Here is a 6628-nt window from a genome sequence, read left to right on the forward strand (position 1 = left end):
ACTTACTCATTTGTAGGCAAATCAAGCCGACACACGGCACGCCTGATGGAGAATGACTGCAGATTACCATTTCCAATAAGCATGGGCTGTTAGGGGACCGGAGATCTGGCACTAATTCAGCACCCAAGCCACCCATCATAGAAGCAGGAGGAAGACACCACAAACATGTTAGCCATGCAAGAGAGAGGAAGGGTTCCCCCTCTTTGGATGAACGGAGACAAGATTTTATAATAAATTGTGAACAATAAAGAACAATCACTAATCCGTATTATTCCCGTATAATCATTTGTATGATAAATAAGAAAAAAATTCAATAAATGACACACGTTTCGAAAGAATGTAATTCATTAGAAACATGTGTCATTTATTTTATTTTTGTGTCGCTTGCTAGACATGGCATGACTTTCGCACAAAAAGCGTCTTATAAAAGCTGACCTGCTGCCCATAACTTATTTTCAGTAATAAAGTAACTTGAGAAACATGTAATTGTATTTCTATTGTACTTTTGAACGTTATTGGATCGTCATTAACACCTCGAGGATTCACCTTGAGGGAATCACCTGAAATCCTTGTAGGCCTGTGTAGAGTATATTCTAGTGTCCACATCTGTAGCGTGCTAATATTAGGCATAACGTTTACTACATGGGCATGAAACAGTTGAGATTTCAGCAAGTGCTCCACACTGTATTGTATTAATGTCACATAACTCATTGAAATGGTTTTAATGAATATTATATGTTCTCAATCTCTCATTTATGTGTTCATTATGGTAATTGCTTTGATATTCAAGAGTGATGTTAAAAAGGGAACCCAATGACACCCATTGTGGCAAAGATTGCAAGCAGTTGTGCAATTACAGTATGCATAGGCAAAGAATGTCATCCCAACCATTCACATCATCCTGATCTCATCCCGTTGAGTAGCCATGGTCGGGTGACCATGAATTGTACTGCAGTGCCACCTGGTGTTTCTAATGCGTACTGCAGCCATGATTGTCGGTCCATCACATTGGATGATGACCATGGCACATTTAATTGGGTTTGGTCAGGGTTTCGGTTTTTGGGTGCACAGCTGGATGAATAACTGTTCTCAAGTCTATTGCTTTTGCTTAGAATACAGGAATTAGTGCAGATTGCCTGAGTGGAGGTTAAACAGGACAATCTTCCAAACTCATGTCAATGTGTACATTTTTAATGATGTAATATACATTACAATGCTACCCAGTTGGCCAAAATGACCAATATAGTGTACCTTTATGTGAAAACTTCACAAAATGTCAAAATGGATGGTTCATGCTAAAGGAGTGGCATGTATATCATGTAATCAACTGTATGTCCATTCTGACTGAAAGGAAATGGTGATTGAAAATAATTTGAAAGTAAAAAAATAAAAATAAGTCAAAATACTTATAATAATTAAGTACAATGTCTTTGTAGGTTTAAAAAAATGGCAGGCAAAATGTAAAAAAAAAATGTAACAGATGAACTATATACACTGTTGTCACAATAAAAATAGGTTCTCAAACATTTCAGAGGACTGACAAACTGCTAATCCATAGATTATATAACAACCAAAAAGGCCAGTCTCTTCTGCAGAATGAGACACTGAACATGCATATGAGCGCAGAACACGACAGTTCATTTTAAGAATCTTTTTTGGAGGGAACAGAAAGATTGGGGCTGTGGAAAAGATGATAAAAACTGATGTCATTGTCTGTCTCACGCAACACATAAAAAGGAGTTATCGGGGTGGGATGTAGACCACACATATCTATGGTGGGTGTGATGTCACTTCCTGCGAATGTGTGTTTGCATTCAGGGATCACAGGATGATGGCTTCTCCCCTTCGGTCACATGTTCCAGAAAGGCCCTGTAAAAAGACACATTTCAGGGCAATAGATGATAAATAACTCATATGTTTCACTAGAATCCACTGTTACTTGCCTTGTTTTTACCTGGAATACAAACCACTGTTTCTGTACTTTAAATTAGTGGCACCATTAATTAAACTGAATAAATGGGTAAGATAAATGAACCTAAGTATTTTCAGTCAGCTTGAATAAGAAACCAAGAGGAACCCATAAAACAACCATCTCCCCCAAAGTGCAATAGTAATCATATTCTGCTTTCAACCTCAACTGACAAGAAAGAAAACACCTTGAGAACATAGTTAATACATAGTTAATGGTGAGAAAGCACACAATTATTATTATTAATGTTATTAGTATTGTTATCCACCGGCTCTGTTATCTACCTGTACTCTGAATGTGGTGCAGTGGAGAAATCTCAGCTGGCTTAGCAAACGTTGGTTAATTCCCGCTGTTAGCCGTTAGCGTGTCTCTCCTCCTGCCTCCAGCAGAGGGCGCCGTGGTGCCGCAGTCAGGGCCGGAGAGGCTGTGCTCGGAGCAGGTGTCCGTGCATTCGCTGTCGGACCGCAGGCAGGCCACAGCGTCCTCCTCAGCTTTCAGGGCCTCCTCATCCTCTTCACTCAGGGGGAAAGTCCGCCGTTCCCATGGCAGCAGGAGCTGGGGGTGAGAGCACAGAGAATGCATCATTGATCTGTGCGCCGGGCGGCTGTTTACCTTTCCGCCTGAATATTATTAATAATTAAGGCAGGATTTCTTCTTGGATGACTAAAAATCCTTTAATCTTTATCGCGAGGGAGGTTTTTGATGGACTAGCGTTGCTTTTGTCTTTTCTGCAATTTCTGGAACAAACTCTTAAGGACAGACAGCATTATCCTGTGAAGAGATGTGTGTGGAGAAGAAAGGAACTGCTCAGGATCCAAAGCACGCCCCCTCATCTTTGAAACATGGTGGAGGTCTGAAGCCTACAGAAATATATCATCCGCTCAGATGCAAGCAAAGGTCTCAAAGCTCACTGGATGATGCTTCCCCTTGCAGCAGGGCAATGGGCCTCATGCGAAAACCGCTTGTACGAACAGATTCATTCTTAAATCGCTCATAATAGCGATTTTATTCGTATAGTGCTTTTCACAGAAGACGCTTTACAGAGTAACAGAAGGGCAAAAGGGGAAACACCAGCTTTGAGCCCCCAGATAGCAGGCACAGGGTAAAGAAACTCATACCCTTGCTACAGACACATTATATTGTAAGTAGGATTCATTCATTATATTTAATGTTAAAAATCACAATTAAAGAGCATAAAAGATCAGAACCTAGAACCTCCTTGACCTGGAACCTCCAGTTTTATTTCCAATTTCGGAACTCGCCAACCTTGTCGACAGAAGTTATGTTAAAATGCTCACATCGCGATTGGGTTTGAAGTGAGTTCCTTTGAAATATCTAAAAGCGGCGACCGACTCAAAACCCGCAATTTCGCTGATTGGCATAATTGTGCTTAATTTCTGCTCCGCTCCTGAGGCAGTAATAGCGCAGCGAGGAGCACACTTCAGGCCCCGGAGCACAGAAGCCAGCGCTGCAGCAGCAGGGCCAGACCCAAGCCTGATTGCTCTGACCTTGCACCTGCGTCTCAGCCATCACACTCGCTTCTCAGCCTTTCCCCACACGGGGCACGGACCGGTCTTTAAAAACAGCCCGGGCGTGGTGCGCTGGATGGCCCGTCCTGTTCAGGCACTGCCCTAGTGCATGCGTGGCCTGATACAGTCTGATACATCTGTGTGTATACGTGTGTGTGTGTGTGTGGCCTTCCTCACTAAGGCACTGAAGTATCAGCCCTGCAAGGCTACGAGTGTAAACTTTTAGTTTGTATATTTGGTAGCCGTGTCCACAGACTAGTGATAATGGGTCTGCAACTGGGAGGAATGCCCATACTGCTCCATGTCAGCGATAATAGGTAGCAATATTTGGAGGCGGTGCTGCTACCTGTATCTTGCACGTGTCCATGTCATTATTCTGTACTGTGTGTCTGTATTGTCCATGTCATTATTCTGTACTGTGTGTCTGTAGTGTCCATGTCATTATTCTGTACTGTGTGTCTGTAGTGTCCATGTCATTATTCTGTACTGTGTGTCTGTAGTGTCCATGTCATTATTCTGTACTGGGTGTCTGTAGTGTCCATGTCATTATTCTGTACTGTGTGTCTGTAGTGTCCATGTCATTATTCTGTACTGTGTGTCTGTAGTGTCCATGTCATTATTCTGTACTGTGTGTCTGTAGTGTCCATGTCATTATTCTGTACTGTGTGCCTGTAGTGTCCATGTCATTATTCTGTACTGTGTGTCTGTAGTGTCCATGTCATTATTCTGTACTGTGTGTCTGCAGTGTCCATGTCATTATTCTGTACTGTGTGTCTGTAGTGTCCATGTCATTATTCTGTACTATGTGTCTGTAGTGTCCATGTCATTATTCTGTACTGTGTGCCTGTAGTGTCCATGTCATTATTCTGTACTGTGTGCCTGTAGTGTCCATGTCATTATTCTGTACTGTGTGTCTGTAGTGTCCATGTCATTATTCTGTACTGTGTGTCTATATTGTTTATGTCCTTTATTGTCACTTTGGTATGTGGACATGAATAAAAGTATTAAATGTGCGTGTGCGTGTGCATGTGCATGCGCGTCCGTGTGTACATGTTTGGCCGTGTCCAATTGGCAAGACAAAGGGGAGGTAAAGCATTAAAATATACACCCCAGCAGTGTCACCCCCTGCTCACCCATCGCCGCATAAAAACACAAGCACAGTAAATCCATTTTCAATGACAAGGTTAGCAAGACGCACTTCATGCAGCAGGGGCTAGTTTGAACGCCGTATAAACCGGTTGTGGAAAACGTGCGTGGCATAATTCAGCCAGAGTGTCTCATTACCGCAGGACACTAATCCTGTTGTGGCTCCGATGAGCGATTAATTAAGCCTGCCGCACAAAGCACCGTGATTCACATTAAAAAGGGCCTTCCGAGTCGAGCGGTGGTGTAATTGCTTCATGTGGGCTCGAGGGCCCTTTTAAAACAAACAGCCCATAGCCCTCAAGAGGTACTGCAGATACATGATAGAATGTCAGTATCAGGGACGAGGGAGACATGTCAAACCTTCATAAATTACACTGTAACATAGTATCATTGATGGACCTACCGCTATGCTACATATGCTGCATGCACAGACAGACAGACAGACACAGGGAAGCAGACATTTGTTTCTATTTGATATGTACTGCCGTTATGCTGTCCATAGTTAATAGTGTCGCAATAAAACTATGATTCATACGCTTTCTTTCAGTGTGGTCTATTAAGACACTAATTCGTATGCATCGCTTTACATATTTGCTTAGCAGACACCCTTATCTTGTCATTTTCATTTTATGTAGCTCATTACTGCGAACAACGGCCAAGACTGTGGCACATTGCGTGAGACAGCCAACCCATAAACACAAACTCACATATCATATATTATATACTGTATATTATATACTGGCTATATTTTTAGCCACGACACTTTCTCAGCTGATCTCACATTGACCTTTAGCCATCTGCTTTCCTTTTGCAGAATGTGGAAAAAAGAGGGCGGACTGCTTGTTGACTACTTAAATGTTGCCACAACCTAACATGTCATACAGTAGCAAGCTAGCTAACATAACGGCAGGCTAACAGTGATAAAAGACACTTATAAAAGATACTTATTTAGGCTGCTTACCAAAGATTCTGTGAACCAATTAACCAATTCGATGAACATTATGAACACAAATGAAAAGAAGCTATAGTGCTATAGCGTAAGGAGCTAACATTGGCAATGTATCTTTTCACAGCAAAATTACTCAGCTAAAATCTAATTCCAGTTTGGTAACCAAGACAATACACACATTCCACCTCAAAATTCTAGCTAATGTTAGCAAAATAAGAAAATATGTTTTTAAAATAGATTAATAGATATGTAAGGCTTCACAAAAAGCTACGAAGAAGTCACATACAGTACAGTACTGTTAGTGTGGAACCCCAAAGTTGTAGGCAGAAATCTCGCTCATTCTGTAATCTTTTTTTAGGAATGTATTATCAGAATGAAACAATGGCTGTAACTAATCCACATAGATAGAAATAGTCTTGCCACATTCCGAGTGCATATTAATGATCACTTTATGAAGAGGAATATCTGCAATAATCAGGTCACGTACGTCACTTTAAGCTATAATTTCAGGCAAAGCCCAGCTATTAAAACGATGCACCACTTTTTCCACAATGATTCCTAAATGAGACTCTGAGAACGATTTAATCAGGGGCCGATACAAAATACCGACGACACCCAACAGGAAATGAAGCAGTCCTACTACGCTGAAGCGGTAACCGTGGAAGCAAATGCGCGTCTCTTACCGCGTATTCCTGAAATGTGCGCTGAGGGTCGGCAGCCGGGTGGACAGAGCCCCAGTCTGCCTGCGCAGTCAGGCTGCTCAAGGCTGCGCAGCCCTGCGCAGACGGGTCTGCGTCCAGGACGCTCCCTGCATGGCTGCCGGAGGACCTGCAGGGAGAGATCGCGCCCCTTTCAGGGGCACGGCACTTTTACTACAGCTCCCAGCATGCACCTGGTGAGCATGTTTAGAATATAGATGGAATGGACTTCACCTTCTCTGGTAAAGCCCATCCCTACTCTTCCTGCATTTGAATATAACCGCTGACTGAGCCAATGGAAATGAAACGAAATGAATCTACATCCTCAAACCCACAT

The 6628-nt window shown here is 42.4% G+C and overlaps 1 long non-coding RNA gene across 1 annotated transcript; it reads right to left on the reverse strand.

The window, feature by feature from the left end:
* Nucleotides 1-1175: 1175 nt before the first annotated feature.
* Nucleotides 1176-6410, reverse strand: LOC133116999 (uncharacterized). The gene is made up of 3 exons (XR_009705915.1): nt 6277-6410; nt 2254-2524; nt 1176-1869 (listed from the first exon to the last, which is right to left on the reverse strand). It is a non-coding gene; the product is annotated as an uncharacterized LOC133116999 (long non-coding RNA).
* Nucleotides 6411-6628: the final 218 nt, after the last annotated feature.

The sequence above is a fragment of the Conger conger genome, chromosome 17, assembly GCF_963514075.1.
Source record: "Conger conger chromosome 17, fConCon1.1, whole genome shotgun sequence".
Classification (NCBI taxonomy): domain Eukaryota; kingdom Metazoa; phylum Chordata; class Actinopteri; order Anguilliformes; family Congridae; genus Conger; species Conger conger.